This window comes from Euprymna scolopes, chromosome 35, assembly GCF_053919585.1.
Source record: "Euprymna scolopes isolate OS-2025 chromosome 35, ASM5391958v1, whole genome shotgun sequence".
NCBI classification, from domain to species: domain Eukaryota; kingdom Metazoa; phylum Mollusca; class Cephalopoda; order Sepiida; family Sepiolidae; genus Euprymna; species Euprymna scolopes.
In genome coordinates this window covers 79,555,411-79,581,562 of record NC_136516.1, presented here as the reverse complement: position 1 = coordinate 79,581,562, position 26,152 = coordinate 79,555,411, and positions in this window count along the sequence as shown.

The window sequence follows — 26,152 nt, the reverse complement described above, 5'->3', positions numbered from 1 at the left end:
TATATAACGTAGATTTGTTGTTGATTGTTTTAAACGCTGATAATACAAATGATGTAGAGTCTCCACCTTCGAATTCTTTATACTTTTTATTTATTTATCATTTTTTTGAACAGTAATCTACGAACATGCACGTTTTGGGACCTACCCTTATTCAGCGTAGCTTGACTGTTACTAGGAATTCGAACCCAGACCTTATATATTACAGTTCGGTTTCTAATCCATTACGCTATGAAGCCAGAAACAATTTTACTGTTTGTTTTAATCGCTTATACAGTGCCACGCAATAATATTGGATACATTACATTTTTCTTCATAACTTTAATTAGGGTTCAAGATTTTACCTAAAATTTAGTAAGTATATTCCTAAACTATATTTGGAGTAGTAATTACAAAATCTAAGTTTAGAAAGTTTATATTTAAGGAAAAATATGAATTAAGAAACGCAAAAGTATTGGATCCACTTAAAAAAAATATATTTTTCTGAAATAAATTTAAATACCTTTTGCTTAGCGTGTTGCAATAATGCAAACGAGTTATCACTGACCAATCAGAGAGTTTTATATTAAAATAATTTTATAAAAATTTTCCAGTTTGTGCTCACTCCTTCATAGTCAACCAGTTCATTTATAAAAATGCCTAAAACTAAAGAGTTGTCAATAGACATTCGTCAAAAAATCATTGATAAGCACAAAGAAGGAAAAAAATATCGAATAATATCAAGGGAACTTAATCTACCACTTAGTACAGTTGGACACATTATTAGAAAGTTTAAAAATCCTGGTGAAGCTGTTGCAAATCTCCAAGATGTGGTCGGCCAAGGAAATTAAACGAAAAAAAATCAATGTGTGTAAGCAGAAAGGTAAAAAAACAACTTTTTTTAGTCTTGGTGAAATTCAAACCGATCTCGGAGAAGCTGGGATAAATGTGAGCAAGGATACAATCAGTAGAGGTTTTGTTTCAAGGTCCTCAAGAAAAGTTCCATTATTGAAGCTTAAACATGTCAGATGACGTTTGAATTATGTTAAAACATATGGGGAACAACCGCAAGAATTTTGGAACAAGGTAATCTAGTCAGACGAAACGAAAATCTTTGGAAAAAACCCAACAACACATGTATGGCGTGAAAATGACATCGCCTATAACAAAAAGAATCACATTCCTGCGGTATAGTTTGGCGATGGTTCGATTATAGTAATGGGGGTGTTTTTTTATCCAAAGATACTGGTGAACAAGAAATCATCAATGGTAGAATGAATAGACGTATGCACAGGGAGATTTTGGCGAAAAACCTCCAGAAATCTGCTGATTTGTTGCGACATAATATCAATTTCGTATTTCAGCATGACAGTGATCCCAAGCATACTGCCAAACTAACCAAGGAATGGCTTAGAAATAACAGAATTGACGTTCTTATTTGGCCCAGTCAGTCTCCAGACCTCAACCTAATTGAAAATTTGTAGAAAATATTGAAGATCAATGTTTACAAGAGGAAGCCACAAAATATTCAACAACTAGAAAAGTTCTGCAAAGAAGAATGGCGCACAATACCTGTATATCATTGCAAAAAAATGTGTGCAACTATAGAAAGCGATTGGAAGTTGTTGAACGCAATAAAGGCTATGCAACCAAATATTAAATCAATGTATCCAATATGATTTATATTTTTCCTTTAATATAAACATTCTAAACTTTAATTTTGTAATTACTACCCGCAATATTTGATAGAATAGTAATAGGAATATACTGACCAAATTTTAGGTCAAATCTTGAACCCTAATTAAAGTTATGAAGAAAAATGTAATGTATCCAATATTATTGCGTGGCACTGTATATATTACATATATATATTACACACACATATATATCTATATATATATATATATATATATATATATATATAATATAATATATACAGTGCCAATATGTTCTATCTTCTTTCTCTCTCTGTCTCTCTGTCTCTCTCACCCTCTCTCTCTACACCCCACACACATATATATATATATATATATATATATATATATATATATATGCGTGTATGTGTGTGTGTGTGTGTGTGTGAAGAATCCCAGAATGGATGAAACGCGGAATATCAGTGTAGCTTAATCGCCATATATATTTCATAACTTACTATATATATATATATATATATATATATATATATATATATATATATATATATATATATAATAGCACGCTGCCCGGCATTGCCCGGAGAATCGCATTCTTTATCATATATGGTGTCGTACATACCGTCATCTGATATGACGTTATTTGTGACGTCATCTTGTATGAGGCAATACATGACGCCATAATATATATATATATATATATATATATATATATATATATATATATATATATATAGTAAGTTATAGAATATATATGGCGATTAATCTACACACAAAATTCCGCGTTTAATCCACTCTAGGATTCTTCAGGCATAAGCCGGAATAATCTGTGTAGCTCAATCGCCATATATATTTTATAACTTACTAACTAGCTCTACCTACCTAATTTACTGTTGAGGTAAATACTTAAAGTTTACGCATAAATTTATACTTTCGTATATTAATTTATGTGAGTAAATTAAGTAGTTATATATATATATATATATATATATATATATATATATATATGCTATAATGTCATTGTGAACAAACAAACAAACTAACAGGCAGGAATACAGATTTAATATAACCTACATAATCTCATCACCGCCTTCCTCAGTGTCTCTATACCGTTTTCTTACTCTCCATCTATTGGTTTCCACGTTTATCGTTCTATCTATCTTTTATCCATTTCTTTCCCCTCTCTTGTCTCTCTTCTGTTTTCTCTCGCTTCCATCATTCACTCTACATATCTCTTCCCTTGTCTAGTTTTACATATCTACATCTATGTCTGTCTGTATGTCAGTCTCTCTCTCTCTCTCTCTCCCAGTTTCTATTTCTTTTTACTTTCCGTCTTTTTGTCCGAACGGGTTTGATGTATCTCATTTGCTGCACTTGCTTGGCTCGGGCAAGTCTCAATCTGCAACCGATGTTAACATTGCGATGACAGATCACTAATTATTGCCAATATGTTCGGTGACCTTCCGCTTCAAGGCAGCGTGATTCGCATCGGCACACATACACGAATACACCCATACGCAAACATATACAAACCTACATAATCATCACATTGACAACGTATAGAGACCTACACACCAAACGCCGGTTGAAATAAATACACTGCTGATCAAAAATTTAAGACCACTTAAAAATATTTAAAAAGAAACCTTTTTTTTAAGGATGGATTTTAAATTCTTCCGACTTAAGGTTACTAATACTACAAACTAAAAGGTAATGGAAACAAAAAGGTACATTCCTTAATAATTTTTTTTAATTTGCATTTTTTATTAAATTATACCTTTTACACATGATCAAAATTATAAGACCAAGGGTATAAATTGTTAGATTTATGGTAATTCTAATGTGTTTAGTTCAGTTAGAGATTAGCAATCACTGTGTAAAGGTGTTACCATGCCTAAAGGAAGAAAACTAACCGAAGTTGAGCGCTCTCGAATTCTAGGATTTCAAAAGCAAGATTTGTCACAGCCTGCGATAGCAGCTAAGGTAAATCCTGTGGGCGAGGACAGCTGATGGTCTACTTGTATTGCATGTCTGGTATTCTGCACAACTACTTGTCCAGCACCCCCTCACTCACTCACCCTAACTGAAACTTTTAAATAAAATAAAATGAAATGACAGCTCAAGCAAAAGTTACGTTTAAACTAGGACCAAACTCAAAGAAAACCAACCTGCCTCCTCCCTTGAGGCTTGCATTTACTAATATCAGCGGGCTTAGAACTAACTTAGATGATGTTGAATCATTTCTCCTTGTAAACACCCCGGATATCTTAGTATTAAGTGAAACTAACTTTCACTCCTCCATTCCCTCTAACCACTTTAACATGCCTGGTTATCTCCCACTCTACCATAAGGACTCGGACAGACTTATGCATGGGCTTGGAGTCTATATTCGTAACACCCTCCCGCTGACTAGAGAAATAAAACTAGAATCTGAGGACCGGGCCTTTATGTGCTTCAGACTAAATATGCACCACAATATTAGCTATTTTCTCTACCGCTCTCCTCCAAACCAAGACTGTACCCTAATAAACAAAGTCTCAGACAGCATAGATATAGCACTCTCCCTCGATACTAGCGCACAAATACATGTATTTGGTCACTTCAATGTCCACCACAGTAACTGGCTAGGATGCTCTAATCGCACAGACGTAGCTGGTAGCACAACACATAGCTTCTCTATATCACATTCCCTATCTCAGTTGGTTACATTTCCGACACGTTTCCCAGACTAGCAAGATCAACATGCCTCACTCCTAGATCTCTTTCTGACAACGGTTCCCAATGACGGTACAACAAATGTCCACAGCCCACTCGGAAATGCTGATCACGCTGTGATAATGGTAGAAATCAGCGTAAATTCTCGCCCTAAAACTGAAGACCCACTACTCAAAACAACGAGGTATTACAAAAAAGCTGATTGGGAAGCCATCAGGGAGCTCATCAGAGATGCCCCATGGCAAAATATCTTTACTCTTCCAGCGGAACAGTGTGCAAATGAGACCACTGAATGGTTCAAAACTGCAATTGAAGCACATGTTCCCGCACGGAAATTCTATAGCAAGCCCCACTCTCCCCAATGGTTTACTCCTGCTTGTGCAGCTGCCATTTGTCAAAGGCAGCAGGCGTTCCGCAGATTCAATCGACATTAGTCCAGCTCGAATAAACAGAAGTTTATAGAAGCTAGAAATAATTGTAAGAAAGTGATAGACACAGCTAAGACAGATTACTCTGAAACCACCAGAAAACGCATCGAAGCACAGAAATTAGGAACCCGGGATTTTTGGAAAATCTACAACAGCGTAGTAAATAATGGACAGTTAACTATTCCCCCACTATCAAACAATCAGGAGGTTGCTTGCACGGCAACTGACAAGGCTAATCTGCTTGCCAGTCGGTTTGCCTCAAACTACACACTGAACTCGGTACACCACTCACTCCCTGATTTTCCTCTGCGAACAGACGTCACACTAGACGATTTGAAAACCACCCCTTCTCAGGTACATGCTATTATAAAAAACCTAGACACCTCAAAAGCATGTGGACCAGATCTCATCCCGGCTGTGCTATTAAAAATATGCTCTGCCGAGGTTGCTCCAGTTCTCTCCAAACTTTACAATAACGAATCTTGCTTTCCCGACTGCTGGAAAACCGCCTCTGTGGTACCAGTCTTCAAGAATTCTGGTGAAAAAACTGACCCACTAAATTATCGCCCCATTAGCCTCCCCCCGCCTTTCGCCAAAATATTTGAGTCGTTAGTTAATCAAGTCCTAGTCCAGTACCTAACAGCTGCTAAACTCCTGACTGACAAACAATATGGATTCAGGCAAGCCCGTTCAACAGCAGATATCTTAACTGTAGTTTCTGAACGTATATGCAGTTCATTGGACAAAACAGGGGAGGGTAGAGCGGTGGCCCTTGATATATCTAAGGCTTTTGACAGGGTATGGCACGATGGTCTTCTAAGGAAAATTAGATCATATGGAATCACTGGAAGAATTCATAATGTAATTAAATCCTTCTTAAGTAATATAAAAATCAAAGTTGTCCTCGACGATCATACATCTTAACAATATGACATAAATGCGGGAGTAGCTCAGGGGTCTATCCTTGGACCTCTATTATTCCTGATATTCATAAATGACCTCCCTGATAAAATTGTTTCGGAGATGGGTATATTTGCCGATGACACCACTATCTATAACAGATATGAGGGGAAACCAAATGAACACATAATCAAGGAAATGGCAGAACACTAGAGGATGACCAGATGGTGCAGGATCGTCAGACAGCAGCTGGTTATGTTAGCATGCTACAAAAAAGCATCTTTGATGATGGAGGGTCATATTTGTGTGAGGATTGATGGTTATTCCAACAGGATAATGCTGCAATCCACACTGCAAGATGGACCTTGCGCTTTCTACAAGAAAATGGAGTCCATCTCTTGGGATATCCTGCAGTCTCACCGAACTGGAACCCAATTGAAAATGTTTGGGGATGGATGAAAAGAAAAGTTTATCGTAATGGCAAACAATATTCAACAAAAAATGAACATCATGAAGCCATCTTCAGAAACTGGAGCAGGATCTCCCGCACCTTAATGGAAGCCCTTATTTCTAGCATGTCCCAAAGAATCTTTGAAGTCATCAAAAGCAGTGGAGATAGAACTCATTAATAAGTTTGATTGTTAAATGTTTTTATACACGTTTCATACACTTTTTGTTCAATTAAATAGAATTTTTGTCTCTGGGCTTATAATTTTGATCATGTGTAAAAAGCCTAATTTAGTAGAAATGTAAATTTTAAAAATAAATATTTGGAATGTAGATTTTTGTTTCCATAACCTTTTAGATTGTAGTATTGGTAACCTTATGTCGGAAGAGTTTAAAATCTATCCTTAAAGTTTTTCTTAAAAAGATTTTTAAGTGGTCTTAAATCTTTGATCAGCCGTGTATAAAATAGGGGAAAGTACCATTAAATTATGTCCGTACTTCCCATATCTACATTAAAATGACGATGCGCGTTTTCCAGCGCATTTACCTATATTCACAGATATGCAAAACTTTTGAACCCATAAAGAATATAATGGATTTCCCTAAATAAATTTTCGATTTAGGATTAAGATTAAGTACTAAATATAGCATAGGTTTTACATTTTTATGTTCTTTCTTTTTCGGTTAGGAATTACAGAGTTATCTAATTTCCTAAATAAGATGCGTGGACGGAGGTAAGAAAAAAAAACGGATTATGACGTTGATAAACGTTGAGGCACAATGATGGAATTTAATGGAAATAAAAATCCCAAATATCAAACATAACCGAGACCATACACTTTGTTTTCCACGCTAAGTGTAAACATTTCAGAATGTTCGTGAGTTGTAAGATTGTCATGCAGCAATCTTGGTCATCAACAACTTTTACTCGGTTATTGTGGGTCATCTTTGGCTGGTCAAAACGACGAACATCTCTTATAAAAAACAAGGCCGACAGCCATAAGTCGCGTGCTCTCGTGTAATGAATGAATGCGTGAATGTAAGATTGACATAAAATTCTTAAAGATAAACTAAAATGACCGAAAAATTGGTTGAAATGACTAAATAAATAAAAAGTAAATGACTTAGAATGACTTTAATGAACTTAAGTATGAATTGAATGACTTGAATGCTTAAAAAAACAACTGGGATCCTTCAAACACAACTTGAATGATCTAGAGAATGACTTAAATGGCTTTGAGACTGACTAGTTGTAAAGTTGGTGATCATTTTACATGAAATTAATACCGAAAAGTGATCCCCCATTTTATATCCCAATAAGTACAGCATGTAGTAAGAACAGATACTACACTTTGATCTTGGCCAAAGTCTTATAAGGGGGGTTGTTATTTATTTGCTCGCCACCGACTACAGAAGGCACAAGGCCGAGATTTAATGTGAGGAGTGAAGAGGAAATGAGGACCAGCTCCCCGCGGAGTAGGGGAGCTGGATAGTGACAATTGGTATGAAGTGTTGCCGCTACATTGACCAAGGTCTTATATTTGGGCTTGCCCGCACATATGGTCTTTACTTGCAGTATCTACCAGAAAGATACTACACTTTGATCTTGGCCAAAAGGCCAAGAAAAGGGTATTTATTTGCTCCCCCACCGAGCAAACTAGGCACAAGGCCGATTTTAAATGTGAGGAGTGTAGGGGAAATGGGGACCAACTCACCAGGGAGTAGGAGAGCTGGATAGTGACAATTGGTATGAAGGGGTGCACCTACATCGACCAAGGTCTTATATGTAAGGTTGGTATTTATTTGCTCCCCCACCGAGCAAATTAAGCACAAGGTCGATTTTTAATGTGAGGAGTGAAGGGGAAATGGGGACCATCTCCCCGGCGTGAAGGGGAGCTAGATCGTGACAATTTGTATGAAGGGGTGCCCCTACATTGACAAATACCTTATATGTCGGGCTTCCCCCACATATGATCTTTGCTTGTAGTATCTTCCTGAACAGACACTACTCTTTGATCTTGGCCAAAAGGCCAAGAAAAGGGTATTTATTTGCTCCTCCACCGAGCAAATTAGGCACAAGGCCGATTTTAAAGTTGAGGAGTGAAGGGGAAATGTGGACCAACTCCCCGGGGAGTAGGGGAGCTGGATAGTGACAAATGGTATGAAGGATTGCCCCAACATTGACCAATGTCTTATATATGGGGTTGCCCCCACATATGGTCTTTGCTTGCAGTATCTGCCGGAGCAGATACTACACTTTGATCTTGGCCCAAAGGCCAAGAAAAGCTGTATTTATTTGCTCCCCTACCGAGCAAGTTATGCACAAGGCCGATTTTTAAGTTGAGGAGTGAAGGGGAAATGGGGACCAACTACCCGGGGAGCACGGAAGCTTGACAGCGAAAACCGGCATGAAGGGCCGCCCCCACACTGACCAAGGTCTCCCACGTGGAGCCGCCCCCAAACATGGTCCCCGCCTGCAGCATCCCCCAGAACAGACACCGCACCCTGATCCCGGCCAAAAGGCCAAGAAAAGCTTAAAAAGCTAAGAACAGCATCTATTAACAACAGACCTTTGGTCTTAACCAAAAAGGCTAAGCACAAAAGTATTACGGACAGGCCGACAGACCGATCGACAAACCGACCGTCCGAGCAAATAAATACAACTTTTCTTGCCCATTTGATCAAAGTGTAGTATCTGTTCCGGCATATACTGCAAGCAAAGACCATACAGGGGGCGGCAACCCAACATATAAGACTTTGGTCAATGTAGGTGCAACCCTTTATACCAATTGCCACTATCCAGCTCCCCTACTCCCCGGGGAATTGGTCCCCATTTCCCCTTCACTCCTCACATTAAAAAGCCGCCTTGTGCCGATACCCTTTTCTTGGCCTTTTGGCCAAGATCAAAATGTAGTCTCTGTTTTTACTACATGCTGTACGCATGTTTGTAACTTTGTGTAAGTGGGGAATCACTTTTTTGTATTAATTTAATGTAAAATGATCACCCACTTTACAACCAGTCAGTCTCAAAGCCATTCAATCATTCTCCAGATCATTCACGTTGTTTTTGAAGGATTCCAGTCATTTTTAAGCATTCGATTCATTCTTTAGGTCATTCAATTCATCCTTAAGTTCATTAAAGTCATTCTAAGTCATTTACTTTGTATTTATTTATTCATTCATTGCACGAGAGCACGCGACTAATGGTTATCGGCCTTGTTTTTTTCAGGGACTGATCTTCGATCTATTAATGAGCTACATATATGAAAGATCCTGATAATTACATTGTTATTTAGCACAACAATTGGCAAGGTATACTTAATTATTATGATTGTTGGTAAGAAAAAAATAGATAAATACTAAGACACTGAAATTGAGGATACCATATTCCATAGATATGCTTTAGTATTAAGAATTGCCAAACAAGATGGTGAAGAAAGAATATAATTAAATAACGCAATTGCGCAGCATTCGGTGCTTTTTAAATCGCATCAAATTAATCGAAGTCAATTTATAGAGAAATTCCTAAACCATATCTGAAAATCTATATAAAACATAAAACGTATAAAAATAACACATACACTAAAAGAAAACATATTGGGGTACCGAAAGCGGCAAATACTCGTTCCTAATCTCCGATGCCGAAACCAATTCTTCCCATTGTTTTTATTTGTGTGTGTTTGATTAAAACTTAATTTTACAGGACTCGAATTAATGATCGATTTTAAACTGCAAGTAAAACTAAATTTTAAAGTGATTTATGGACGCGTTTTTGTACGTTTGAGAAAACCAATACTCATATTTCACAGATGTTGCAGTATTTTGAGCTCCCACCTAACGCCCCCCCCAAAAAAAAAACAACTCCATATATAGAAATATAAAGAATCAGAATTGGAATCGAATATTGTATCGGAGTCGGAAATTTAGAACAGAATCGCTAATTGCATCGGATTCGGTAAAAAATATTGGAATCGCCCATCAGTGTGTGTGTGTGTGTGTGTGTATGTGTGTGTGTGCGTGTGTGTGTGCGCGCGCGCGTGTGTGTATGTGTGTGTGAGTGTGTGTGTGTATATATATATATATTTATACACATACACACACACATATATATATGTGTGTGTGTGTGTATGTGTATAAATATATATATATACACACACACACTCACACACACATATATATGTGTGTGTGTGTATGTGTATAAATATATATATATATACACACACACTCACACACACATACACACACGCATTCACACACATATATATGTGCGTGTGTGTGTGCGTGTGTGTATGTGTGTGTGAGTGTGTGTATATATATATATATTTATACACATACACACACACACACATATATATATGTGTGTGTGTATGTGTATAATATATATATACACACACACTCACACACACATACACACACGCACACACACATACACACACGCACACACACATACACACACATATATATTACTGATATATATATGTGTGTGTGTGTGTGTGCATGCATTTTATATATGCGAGCGTGTACGTAAGGGAGCGTGAGTTTCCATTGAATATTTTATGAAAGACCTGCTTTGAATAAAGGCCACAGAAGTTGCTGACCATTCCAAGTCAAAAATATTGGGATGGTCATATTTAGATAGATCTTAACCTCATAAGCTATACCTGTTCTTGTCCTGATTTTAACCATGCCCGTCCTCGTGTTTCAATCATTCACACCGAGGAACACCGAAATATCGGTCGAAAAATATGAAGAAGACTTTTTCGTTTCTTTCTTTTTAATTCCGAATCGTAAATAAATAGAAAATATATACAGAATAGATATAAACATTTATATATTTTTCGCATCGATTTTTATCCACACACACACACACATACACCCCCCATATATATATATATATATATATATATATATATATATATATATATATATATATATATATACATATACTAGCATGGGTGCCTGGCGTTGTTGAGCAAAAAAAAAAGTCGTAGTAGGAAGGCAGACTCTAACCCGTACCGCGAAGGAGGAAAAGAACGTGAAAAAATGTGACGTCTTTGCTGTTACGACCACCGCCAACCCGGAAGTGACGTAGGTTTAAATTAAGGCTAGACAATCGAAAAGATATATTTATGTATGTATATGATGACTTTCGAAAATATTGGCGAAAAAAGCGACCCCTCCCTGTAGAAAAGTGCCTAGTTAAAGGTAAAGAAATGTACGTTTTACGCCAATTATTCGCTATTTGTCGTCTGAAGGATTGAGCTTCGAAACGATACTAGTCTTGTGAAAATCCGTCGCCTCTGTTGAAGGTTTTATGCACACATGCAAACATACATGCACACACAGATTTATATATTTGTAGCTCAAATTTCTGACCCAAACCGATTAAAAAGCTTGTCCTATCTCCGAATACCTTTTATGTAAAATTTCAAATGTTTAGACCATAAATAAGAGTAATTTGGTAGAGTCCTCAGATGCCAATTTTTTAAAAAATTGACCCTTATCATAACCACTTAACATTTATTGTTTTAAGCTCAAATTAAGTTATTAAGTTAGATCCTTGTCCAAGGCACCCATATCTAACATTTCAAGTGTTTAGTCCCAAAATTGTCAGAGGAGTTTGGTAGAGTTCTCAAAGGTCAAATCGTTGAATTTTGCCCCCTTTTACAAACAAATTTCTACCAGAAAACGGATTACAAAGATGAGCCCAAATCTCAATGCCCTGTATACCAGATTTCGAGTCTGTAGACTGAACATTGACAGTTATTGTGTAGGGAAATGTACACAGACAGACAGACAGACAGACAGACAGGAAGAGAGACACTTTCACTTTTGTATATATACTAGCATTTCAGCCCGGCGTTGCCCGGGTGTTTTGATGTGTGTGTTGAGCAAAAAAAAAAAGTGGTAGTAGAAAGGCAGGCTTGAACCCGAACCGCGAAGGACAGAAAGAACCTGACGTCTTTGTCGTTATGATCACCGCCAAACCGGAAGTGAGTTAGGTTTTAATTAAGGCGAGACAACAGAAAGGAGAGAATGACTTTCAAAAATATCGGCGACAAACGCGACCCCCTCACTGTAGAAAAGTTCCCAATTGAAGGTGAACATATAAATGTTTTTAGCCAATTTTTCGATATTTGTCGTATGAAAGATCGAACTCTAAAACGCTACTGATCCTGTATAAAATCCGTCGCCTCTATTGAAAGTTTAAGGCAGACATGCAAACAGACATACATACATACATTTATATATTGGTAACTAAAGATTTTCCACCCAAATTGATTAAAAAGCTTATCATTAAATACCATTTATGTAAAATTTCAAATGTTTAGACAAGAATCCGCAGAGGTCAATTTTTTGTTAACTTTGATTCCTATTATGACCCTTTAACATTTATTGTTTTGGGCTCCAATAAAGTTATTATGTTAGATCCATGTCCAAGGAACTTATATCTACAAATTCAAGTATTTAGACCCACAATTGTTGGGGGGAGGGGGGTCGGTAGAGTTCTGAAAGGTCAAATCGTTGAACTTTGCTACTTTTTAGAAAAAAATTTCTGGCCAAAAAACGAATTACACATATTTTCCCAAATCTCAGTACCCTGTATATCAAATTTCGAGTCTGTAGACTAAAAACTGACAAAGTTATTGCGTAGGGAAATGTACATATACAAACATATAGACACACACACACAGACACGTTCACTTTTATAGTTATACTAGCATTTCGGCACGGCGTTGCCTCGGTGTTTTGGGTTCCAATAAAGTTATTAAGTTAGGTCCATGTCAAAGGTACCTATATCTAAAATGTCAAGTGTTTTGACCCCAAATTGTCGGAGAAGTTTGGAAGAGTTCTCAAACGTCAAATCGTTGAACTTTGACCCCTTAACAGCCAAATTTCTGGCCGAAAACCGTTACAGAGATTTCCCCAAATCTCAGTACCCTGTATATTAAATTTTGAGTCTGTAGACTAAAAATTAACAGGGTTATTGCGTAGAGAAATGTACACAGACACACGGACAGACATATACACAGACACGTTCTCTTTTATAGATATATAGAGATAGATAGATAGATTAAACAGAAATATATACGTATACATAAATATATATGGAAACAATTTTATGCTTACTGTAAACTTTTTACGCGAATATTATGCAAGTATAAATCATGTAGAATATCTGCATAAATATAATTACACGTAATAGTAAACTAAAGATGATCATTCCATAAGAAAACCGAAAAAGCTAATAGGGAATTAATTAAAATGAATGTTTAAAAGAATATGCAAATTAGCTAGATCATTTGCTAGTGAATGCAATCCCACAACCCATATATAAGAAAATTGTATTTTCTTTTTAAATAAATAGAAAAAAGGGTTTTAATCTGAATATTAATACACACAAAAGAAAAACGAATTTATGTATATATATATATATATATATATATATATATATATATATATATATATATTCCCGAAAGGATGAAACACTAGTGTCTGTAGGTATTTAATAATTATTACAGTAAAAAAATAGTTATGACAGCCCCTTTAAGAAATTCGTGTCTTATCGTTGAGCACTTTCAGTTGAATTAAAAAGTCGGTCAACTTAGCTCTTATGCATAGATCATCGTATAACGATTAGATAACTCTCTGACTGACGTAAATGAACATTTAAAATTAAAATGTTTAAATTCAACGTTATTTCACACGGTTAATGGTAGCCAAATGCATTAGGTCTTCGCTAAACCAAGCCAGAGATGTCTCGTGATGCGGGGTTCGAATCGTTCGACTGGTATTAATCGTGACACCCTGCACTGAAGATTCCCGAAAGGATGAAACACTAGTGTCTGTAGGTATTTAATAATTATTACAGTAAAAAAATAATTATATATATATATATATATATATATATATATATATATATATATATATATATATATATATTAGGGCAACTGAGAAGTAGAGGATTTTTTCAATGGGGATTATCGGGATAATAAAAGGCTTAATAAGTAAAAAGGAATTGAAGTACAAAAGGAATATATATCGACAATAACAAATATATAGGTAACATGGCAACCCCCTAATCCTATTATACGGTTCTTATATCGATTAGTTGATAATTCCAGGTTGGCTTATTCACATCATGTTACGAACTACCTGGGCATAAATAACATTCAAATCCATTATCCCTATCGACGTGATTCCCTTGTTGCTTAATAATTTTATCTATATGCACTAGTATATATTTTTATTGACTTTTTTAATTTTGTATATATATATATATATATATATATATATATATATATATACACTAGCATTTCAGCCCGGCGTTGCCCGGGTGCCGGGTGTTTGAATGTGTATGTTGAGCAAAACAAAAAAAAAGTGGTAGTAGGAAGGCAGGCTCGAACCCGTACCTCAAAGGAGGAAACGAACGGGGTAAAACCTAACGTTTATGCTGTTACGACAACCGCCAAACCGGAAGCGGCATTTTTTTAAAATTAAGGATAGACAATCCAAAGGAGAGGATAACTTTAAAAAATATCGGCGAAAAAAGTAACTCCCCCCTGTAGAAAAGTGCCTAGTTGAAGGGTAAGATATTAATGTTTTAGCTAATTTTTTTATATTTATCGTATGAAAGGTCGACCTTTAAAACTATACTGATCTTGGTAAAATCCGTCGCCTCTATTGAAAGTTTAAGGCAGACATGCAAACAGACACACATACATACATTTATATATTGGTAACTAAAAATTTTCGACCTAAACTGATGAAAAAGCTTGCCCTATCTCTGAATACCCTTTATGTAAGACTAGCGGAGGTACTCGGCGTTGCCCGTATGGTTGTAGGTGTGTGTGTGCTGTTAAATAAAAAAAAACCGTGAGGGGGAGGATCGAACCCGAAGCCCTGAGGCGAAGTTTGAAAATAAAATCGGCCAGCCAGAATGAGTTAGTGAAAGATGTTTGAATTTATTTAAGTAAGAACCAAATTGACAGGTGCGCGACCGGAAGTCGTCGAGCGTTACGACGACGACGGGGATGACGACGTAGGTTTGTTTGTTATAAGCGAAGTAAAAAAAGAAAACAACGTTAACACTAAAGCGGCGAAAAACACACAAAAAACTAACGTAAGGCAAATGAACGATAATATTTTATTTTTTATTTTGCATTTATTTATTGTCTATTTATTATTTATTTTCTATTCATTTATTAATTAATTTATTTATGTTCCATTTAGTGTCTTCTAACAACTCTTGCTGACATTTTTTAAGTGATGACCTGTACATTTCAGTTGACCTATATTATTTTGCCCTATATATTTTTTCACGCCTTTAACATTTCCTGTCTGGGTCATTTTGACATTTGTTTCTCGATTTTATATTTAATTCTATCACCATTTTTCCTCTTTTTCTTCCCTGATCTTTCTTATTTATATTTATGTCTCGGCAGTAGAGTGAAAAGCATATCTTATTTTTCTTTTATTAATATTATTGCAATTTTTTCCTTTTTTCCTTGTACACATTTTTGTGAATTATTCCATGCATTTCTGCCTTTGGATTATTATGGACCATCTTCTTCCAATTACGGGTTTTCCTTGGATTTTACTTGTGCAAATGGAAATTCAATTAACTTTCTTGAAGTTATATATTTGGATTTTACCATCACTGGATTATTTATCTTCCACCAGACTATCCATTCATGCGTAATCACCTTTTTCTTCACCATATTCCTTCTGTTTCACTTTTTTGTTATCAAGTAAGATCTTTGACTTACTTGTTGTTTCATCAAATACTTTTGCATGCAAAATCCGATCTCGCATTTTGCTAATTCCTACCCTCTGATGAGAAGGAAAGTATTTCTTCGAAACTCCGCGGATTAAGGGCTATCCACTTATCTATTGTTTCCTTTTCAGATTAAATATGTTTTTAACACTTTTTCAAAGTGTTTTTAACATGTTTTATTAACTGTTTGCTCGCATATATATATATATATATATACATATATATATATACATATATATATATATATATATATATATATATATATATATATATATTAATTGGCTTTAAAAGTGGGTGCAGGAGGGTTGGGAGCGAATAATGTTTATTTTATTTTTTTTTTTTAATTTCGATTTTCCTATCTTATAGTTTATTTATTTAGTTTCTTGTTAGTTATTTACTACTGTTAGTATATTTGTCCCGCTGTTGAGTGAGATCCGTTTTAAAAAGCCGTAGTTTTTGTTTAAGTATGGCTTCTAGTAATTTTAGTTGTTGTGTGCAGTTGTTAAGATATCGAATTTTAGTATTTTTAGTTAAGATATTTCTAATGTCGGACGAATGTAGGTTTTTATCGTGGGATGTTAGGTGTTGTTTTATGGCAGTCAAATGATAGTTTTGTCATCAGGAGAGTGTTGTTGTTGTTGTTGTTGTTGTTATTTGGCCTACGTATGCATGGTATGCAATAGTTTGTTTTAGTGTAGTGTTAGTATTGTTATTGTTTTTTAAATATTAAAATAGAAGTTTTAAATTTGGTTCTTAAATATTAAATTATAAGTTTTAAATTTGTTTTTTTTAATATTTAATCAGAAGTTTTAAATTTGGTATACTATATTATTAATTTTATATTTTTGTTTTGGTCGGTGAGTTCGGTGTAATATTTTAATTAGGTTTTTTATTATTTTTTAAATCTGTTTTGTATTTAGTGTGTAATTGGTTTATATAGTATACGTTGATGGTGTCGTTTTTGTTAGGGTAAGAGTTTATGTTTTTATTGTGGAGTGGCAGCAGCAGCAAAACACACGTGAGAATAACGGAGCCCTGATCAAGGCGACGTACAGCGAGGAAGAAATTTATATAATATAAAAATACGTGACCGAGGTGATCTATGATTGCGATTGCAAATTCAAACCGTTTATAATAATGAAACGATTATAGTATCCCTGAAAGTATGTCCCAGATAGTAGCCCCCTTCATCCAAATGACACCGAGCCTTATTTGTGGTTAAAAGGCAAGAAATAAAAAAAAAATCTGTTGTGTTCAAATACATTCTTTATATGATTAGCAAAGTTTATTTCAGGTAAAGTCTTTATTATAACATATAAAGTGTTATACAAATTTTAAAATCCACAATCATTTTCCTAATCACGTGAGATAACATTTAGATGCCTCGCTTCATATATCTCAATAACAATAACCGCATGAGATAAACTAATTTCTAAACGCCTCGATATTTTCCATGGTCAATTACAATTGGACGCGATCCTGTCACTTATTTCTTTTGTTTGCCCACTTTCATGTTGTTAGACCCAAGTTTAGATGTGGGTTATTCGAAAGTGTTTCTGTGGAATAAACATGATTCGAACCTGACCCACTCAGGTTACGATTAAATATAGTTAACCACTTAGCCTCCGTTACACGTAGGACACCGTTTGGTATAATTATCAGCAAGGCAAGGACGGGTTTATAAAACCGAATTAAGTGTTTTGAGCAGCTTGTATAAAAAATAAAAGTGAACTTTCTATGTACTAACAAGACTTAATGATTTTGGCAATCGCTCCAGAGAAAGCATGGAGACAATTGATGTATGGATCGAAAAGAAAAAAAACAGATTCAAAGTCGACTATGAAAATTGTTAGCAGGGTAGATTAGAGCCCAGAAAATTTTAGTCTACTTTCTCTGGTCCTGTTTAGCTAGTTTCACGCTTATCATATACAGCATCTTTGATCACCCCTTTCATATGTTTCGCTAGTTACACCTACCAGGAAAGCGGGTACCTGTACATATGTTTAAGTAAAGTATTTATTTTAGAGCAATTGGTATTTTCAATTAGTTACTCTTCTTGTTGTTTGATATTGATCCGGAGCGAGTCGATCAAAGTGGACGTGTGCACACACGCCTATTCCATATGGATTTTTGATCTACATTCTTGTGTCCTATAAAAATGTGTCGAATTGTAAGTATCACCGAAATTTAAAAAAAGGCTTATATTCCAGTTCAGGAAGTTAGAATTGTGCAACGCCAAATAAAAAAGGAGCAATTAAATATTTTAATATTAACATTTCAGAAATATCTGTTGATGTCTACGTAATACATTACAGTATAAATAAAGAAAGAGATATCAGAGAGAACACCGACAGCGTGTTTGACATTTTTCCACCGTCGTTTTGCAATCCTAAACCTAAGCGTAGATTTTATGTTTGGTCTTCTCTTTGATCATCATTGAATTGTGAATAAACTTCTATGTTGATAAAATCTGTCTGTGTTGATTTGAAAACAAAGATAAAAGAATTATCAGGTGCATATATAATTTCGCAAGCATCTGGAAAGCGTAAACTAGAACGTTATGTATAAATTCAAGAAGGCAACATTGGTACTGACAAGATTTAATTGATGAGAGCGTTCCAAACAAGGCATAAAGCGATATAAAGAGTTTTAAGAATACTAATTCAAGGTAACAAAAAAATCTCGATAACGATAAGCGATTGATGGAAGAATTCTGACCCAGAAAATAGAAATTCATCATCATTTATCAGAAAAAAATAGCTCATAGAATGTGAGAACTAAAAAAAATGTAATAGAAGCAAGAGTTGAGATGCTGTCAAACTTGATTCGAACTTGGCACACCCGGGTTACGAGGCAATGTAGATAACGATAAGCCACTGTTACACGTCAGCTACCGCTAGGTATAATTAGCAGCAAGATAGGTACTAGTTTATAAAACCGAGTTTAGTGTTTAGAGCAGGTTTATAAAACCGAGGTAAGTGTTTAGAGCAGGTTTATAAAACCGAGTAAAGTGTTTAGAGCAGGTTTATAAACCCGAGGTAAGTGTTTAGAGAAGGTTTATAAAACCGAGTTTAGTGTTTAGAGCAGGTTTATAAACCCGAGGTAAGTGTTTAGAGCAGGTTTATAAAACCGAGGTAAGTGTTTAGAGCAGGTTTATAAAACAGAGGTTAGTGTTTAGAGCAGGTTTTTAAAACCGAGTTAAGTGTTTAGAGTATTACCTTACACATCTTGAGCTAGTTTCCAACTGGGGATGTACAGCATCTCTGACGATATCTTTTGCCTGTCCTACATTCTGTTTCATTTTTCTTTAGTCAAAATTCTCTCAACCAAGGGGGCCGTCTTCTTGAGGCTAACACTTGATTTCTATATGTGATACATAGATATTCGACTATTAAATTTATGTTCTCCTTTACCTCCCAAGCACCTAATTAGTAAAAAAGTCGAGAACATAATTTTTCTCTCCACAATGCATCATTTAAATATATTATAGTATATCTCTCTTAAGGTCTCTTGGTTTTACTGGATCCTAGGACAAGAATTCCCTTTGTCTGGTGGAACATCTAGCTTTATGCTGTTACTTGAGGTAACATCACTTGGAGAAGGTGCACCATTCTACGTAAAAACTAGTGTGGGTTAGCCATACAGAGGAGATTTTGCTGCGAATACCACGTGATTTTGATTATTTGGTTAGGGTTTACTTGTAAGGAAAAAGTACTCTCATGCCAGGTTGTCCTAACAAACCCCTTAGACACTTGAGGATAGTATTCGTCCAAGTTCTATACATTAGGCATTCAATTTGTCTAGTAGGAATTAAAATGTCACACAATATGACTAGTGAAATACGAGGTCCACTTTCTATGTTCTTATTGCTTATGAAAGCCACGTGCGGACTTAATTTAAATGACCGACTAATAATTTATTATAAAGGAGGAAAGAATTCAATAGAAGGTTTCAAATCCATAACGTACTTCTAAGATAATCGCCTGTCAACTCGAGCACCTGCATCGCGAGGAAAGTAAATCTAGACGTCGGGAGTTGGCGAAGGAACGAGCTTGCAATAAATTGAGTTTAATGGCAATAATAAAGGAGTTTTAAACCGAAATGGAAAATAAAATGCGCAGCAGAAGCGTGAAATGAATACAAATTAGAAAAGTGAGCATGGAAAACAAAAATTAAAAACAAATAGCAATATACATAAAAAGAATGGCCCGAAAGCAAGGTAAGGGAAGTCGAATGCACGTGGGCTGCCTCCAGTAACTTTTACACCTTCGAACAGAAAACAGAAAACGAACAAATTTGAGAAAAAAAAAAGATCCAAAAAACAAAAGAAAAAAAAAACCTAACGATATTTTAAAAAGAAAAAAAATCAAGACGCAACAACAGAAAATAAATTTCGTTTTAGTCTTTATGTTGCAGATTTTTCATCGACTGATCGAGTCGGATCATTTTAATTTCAAAACCCACAGCAGCTCTCACTCATTTCGTTCAGTCTTTCTTGTTTTATGTTTTCATATGCGACCTCGCATCATTATAAGTGGCCCAGACTGTCCATCGTAAGTCGAGCTCGTACGATTTATTTCTATTATTCTGACAACTATTCGCAACGTTTCGGCCGATTTTATTCGCGTACATCTGAAACATCTTTGTTGATTGTTTGATTTATTAAAATAAAGATTGATAATTAGTATGCATCGTATTATTTGGCTGAGAGAACGAGAACAAGTTACCCCTGTGGATTGAATAAACGGCCCCGTTCCAAATTTCGTACATATTCCAGAGTTCAACAAAAAGGTTCTCGAGTTGAACAGAATAATTCCCGAGTTTGACAAAATACACTTGAAATTTTCAAATGCATAAAAACTTGTATCCTATCTCAGCTGAAATCTTGTGAAAATAACAATCGAAACAAGAACATTTGTTTGAATAATTCAAATAAGACTAACCGAACACCTTTGTGTCAGAATCGAGAATCTTTTTCATCTGTCATATTTACCTATTTTACAAGTATTTTAAGTGTAGATGTGCCGAGGAACTACAAATCCTCATACCCCGTCGACGTAAATACCCCCGACAAATACGGCCAGCAACAAACTCTCATCTTTACACAGTAGAGATCCACAGATGCCAGAAATAATAAGACTAATAGGCCTTGTATTTCTCTTCCGGGTACCTGCTTCTCTGGCTGTACTGGGCATGCAGAAGTTAAAGTGTAATATAAACAGAATTTTTGCTGCTCAACTCCCTAAATAGTATATCTGCCAATTATGGCCTAGAAAGTAGCATTTTGCATTAAAGTATCACTGTTCTTTATTTGGAGTCAAAATGCAATAAAACAAATTTGATCGACAACTTTTATTTATAAACAAAAAATATGGAAATCGCTCGAGACAAGGCGCGAAGTCACTTCATGTAAGGAGCTAACAAGAATGAAAGCTGGTTATTGCAATGACAAGATATGCCTATTGACCTTGTTGTAGACACCAAGGCTCGAGGTAAAAAGAAAACAGTTAGCAAAAAGTGAATTCCACAACATTGGAGTTTTGAAAAGAGCCACTGAATAAGGAATCTATATTTAATCCATGGATGGTGCTTATTCTTAAAAAAAAAAAATAAAAAAAAAATAACAATTTCATTTCTGTGGGGAAATAGAGAAGGTCTACCGCAAAAACGTGCTCGTATCTGTCTCTTGTGCGAACGGAGAAGGAAAAACGAAGATATCCAAGATGACGACCGTGGTCTTTTAATGTCTACGGTCTTGAACAGTTCTCGAATAATTTTGAGGCGGGCCCAGGCACCATAAAAGCAGGTTGCTGGGGGGGCATAAGCGTTTAAACCTGTGTAGAGTAAACATCGTCAGACTTTTCCGAACTTCTTTACATTTGACTTGAAGGAAACGATATTGTAGTCGATCGAGAAGCAAGCCAGACCTTGTAGAGTGAACATCGCCGTGCGACTCAGAATTGTTCGATTCAATTTCATATACATGCTTAAGTTTAAAATAATATTTTGATTGGTGATTCGTGTTATACTGCCATTCATATTGGCATATTATATTTAAGTGTCATTCTTAAGTTTGCCAACAAATTGGTCACAGTCTGGCATGCATAATTTGAGATAAATCTTGCATTAACCATTCATGCTTAAGTTTTAAGGTTTTGAGTTTCAAATAATAATTAAGCTTGAAAAAGCATATTTATGGGTCATTCAGTTCACGGTCTAAATTAACAAACGTGCAGGATTTATAGACGTATCTTGATAACATTCCTCCTTGTTTGGAACCGTGTTTGAACATTTGTTTTCGCCTTGTTTTATTCATTAAAACTTTCGATTTAAATAATAAAAAGTTGAAAGTTGGCATCATAAAATGATGTGTTCAAATACAGAGTTTCAATTCAACTTTGTGATTGGAGCTAAACGACCATTTATAGAAGAATAACATAATCGAGTTTCACCTTCAGCAAAAAGGAAAATGAAACCATATTTTTTATAGAGTTTCATACGGAAGAAATAACAAAAAAAAGCAAACAAACAAAAGACGGCGCACCTTGTTTACTTCTTTATTTTACTGTAAAAATAGTAAAATTGTAATCGAAAATGTCGGAAATCTTCATTAAATTGCAGACAAGCATCTTTGCCAACATAATCAAGCAAAAATCAGAAACGCGAACCAATATCGATTGTTCTTTCGTCAGGCGCAACCTTGCTTCTGAATAAGAGGCATTGTCCGTCACTTGGTAGATTAGTCCATCCGTCTTTCACCGTCATGTTTTGAATTGTATTTTATGTGTATGAAAATTGAGTAGACGTATCTATGTCCGGCTACCTAATGTTTAAGGAAGTGGTTCCCAACCTCTGTACTGCCACAGGTGGAAATGCCACGAAATGAAAACTAGCGTGCCACAAATATGTTATAACTGGATGTTACAAGTTGTTATAGGTGGACAACAGCGTTCCATCCATCAATCCATCAATCCATCCACCCATCCATCAATCCATCCATCACTCCATCCATCCACCCATCCATCAATCCATCCATCACTCCATCCATCAATCCATCCATCAATCCATCAATCCATCCATGCCCGAGATTGAACTTACTACACGAGTTTGTAGTGTAATTCAAATCTGGTCGGTAGCTGAATGCTTGATGCTTCGCCAAGGCTATCAAGGGTATTTTTTATCGTGACGCCATCACTAGATGAGGTGCCTACCACTGCTTAAGAGAATCCCATCTACACTCTAGAAAAAGATAGACCTCGCCAGTTTCTCAAACTGGTATTTTACCTCAGGGTATAGCGCCTCGCCTTCCCAAATGGTCACCCATCTGGTACTGGCCAGACTTCATGTTGCTTAACTTCAATGATCTGGTGAGAACAGGTGTGTCGACGTGATTGTGCCGTATAATCCATCCACTGTACATGTGACGAAAATATACTTTGAAAGATCACAGTTTATGTAGAAAAAAAAAACAGTTTGATTGATGTCATCATCCATTATGATGCAATAAAATATTCTCTCAGGGTTTTCTACTTTTATTTTAGTGGACGACTTTATTTCCTTAGGACATTCAGTGTGCGCGGAGAAAAACAAACACAAGATTAACAGAGTTTTAGTAGTATTAGTAGTATTAAAAAAAAACAAAACAAAAAACAACCATCTATATTCTAACTTCTGTGATGATCATTTTTGTCTTTGCTAATAAAAAGATATAATGATTATGAGCTAGTTTTTATTTATTTTCAAATTATACATTAAAATACTATTAAAAGGAAATGATTATATAAGAAAAAGTTTTAAATCTTTCAAAGTATGTTAAGATCCCATTATTTAAAGTAATTGCAAGTGAATATTTAAGCTAACATTGAAAACAGTATGATTCTATTATAATAAAGTCGTATTTTTGATGGCGGGTTGACAATTTCATTAATATGTACAAAAGGTGCACTGTTTTACAAATTATTTTTCATACTGAAAAGGACTTTTATACACTTTTATTCCAGCGTTTTTTCTACATATACAACTTATCTAAAAGAAATACACATCCAAGAAGCAACCTCATTTGCATATTATATCAAATAAAATCTATTTTAATAATTAGCTCCAATTTATTAATTATTTGTGGTAATAAAATTGTTTAAATTGTTCTATTTCGAAATATTCTTTGAAATTAATTTAATTAACTTATAAATTCAATTTGTATTTCATTTAATTTATTTTTTATTGTTGTGTCGATACTAGTTACGAATTACGCGCAAACATGCTCCTCCCAACAAAAAATGAATCAAAACAACTTTTGTTTCAATAAAAAAAAGCAGCGAGTGCCCGTTCAACCGCAAAAAAAAAAATAGCAGCGTAGGCAGGTTCGAACTTGAAAGCAAAAAAGGCAGAGAAAGCGAAAAAGTTAACAGACAAACGCTTTTGCCAACCGTACCAACGCCCTAATGTTAAGAACGGCTTTCGGAATAGACACCCATAACCTCATATTAAGAACGTCGTATGGAATAGACACACCCAATTGCGCCATGGTAAGAACGATTTTCGGAATAGACACCCCATTTTATGAGCGAGATTGTCACAGTATTTGTCTCATGTTTAACCTTGATATAAGTTGTCAGCATACTTACTCACAAAGACTATAAACCAAAAAAGAGATTGGTGAGGTGGGTGGCAGTGTCCTGCGGAGAGAAACCGACTTGTTTATAGCGCGTGTGTAGAACATTGAATTACAGTGCATGTCATTATATCTCGAAAACTACTTGTCTCCGACAAAGGTAAAATAGATTGTTTTATTCAGTATAGTCTAAAACATATAAAAGTCGACAGTGTAAATGAAATTGTGTAGATGGAGCTAAGGTAAAAATTACGTTAAAAAAACAAAAAAAAAAACCAAATAAAATTTAATGTCCACGCAGTGCGAAAAATAGGCTCTGAAAAGACAGCTAAAAACAATCACAGTAAGAAAAAACAACAACACTATATAACAAATATGTCTATCCGTAGGTAATGTAATGGAGGGGAAATTGTACTTTAGCAGCGTAAATTATTTGACAGATAAAAAATAATAAAAAAGGGGCGTAAATGTAGTCAGATACAAGCTGAATCAAAATTAATGAAAATGCGAAGTTTTCTGGATGTAATTCAGGCTTTGAGTGTAAAAATATGTTTTATATAAATGGACATAGTTTGTATGAGTTGTTAGTCCGCCAAGAAACCAAGCATCCGCAGTAGTATTAAATAATATAAAAAAAGGCAAAAATATAAAATCTAAAATGCCCCCGAAAACCAAAGGAAAACAAAACCCAAAAAGAAACTAGGATCGTGTAAGGATTTAGAAGACGCTCTAAAATCGAAAAAAAAAACTTAGTTTGTGTTTGACTGATCATCCCCATCGATGTAGTGGACTACTACCACTCTTTTTCTATCAAGGGATTCGTTTATATTTTCATCTCATCAGTTGAAATGATCGATCGAACGCTAATTTTATTAAATCAAAGCATTATAGGCAGAAAGATGCTACAATTTTTAATGTTAAATGCAAATCTTTTTAAAACGCTACCATGACGCATTCTCTTTAATAATAATAATAATAATAATAATAATAATAATAATAATAATAATAATAATAATAATAATAATAAATAGTTGCCCCAGCCTATTTTGTAAATGTTTTCATCTCATGGAAATACTGTTGGGTCATATTTTTTGTAAGAACCGTACCATAACACTTACTATTTAATCAAAGGAAAAGATGCCGCCGTTTCTTGTGTGAATGTTTTCATGTAATAAAAGTATCGGTGGTTCGGTGGTTTTCTGTTAATGTTCGGGTACAGACAACAGATTGTATTCGTTTACTAAGAGTTCAGTTCATGTTATCATCGCATAATTTAGGTCGCTGAAATCGACCATGATAAAAAAGCTGTGACGCAATTTTTTGTTGTACCACTATGTAAATAGTGTTGACCTAAATAATGCAAAATGGCATAACTTACGACGCTAAAACCAACGAAGCAGCGGCATTTGCAATTGATATAAACATTAAGAGAATATGCTGCAGTAATTTATTTGTACCAAAGGTACGACTATTTTTTTCTATAACTTAAAACTAAATGTTATAAGTTTTTGTAAACATTGGTCTGTAACATCACAGAAACTCGACGAAATGAAATGATTATTGATTTAAAACAATCTGTGCCGATAATGTGTACGTAGTAACTATAGGATTTATGTGAGAAAGCTTGTAACCGGAGTCTCAACTT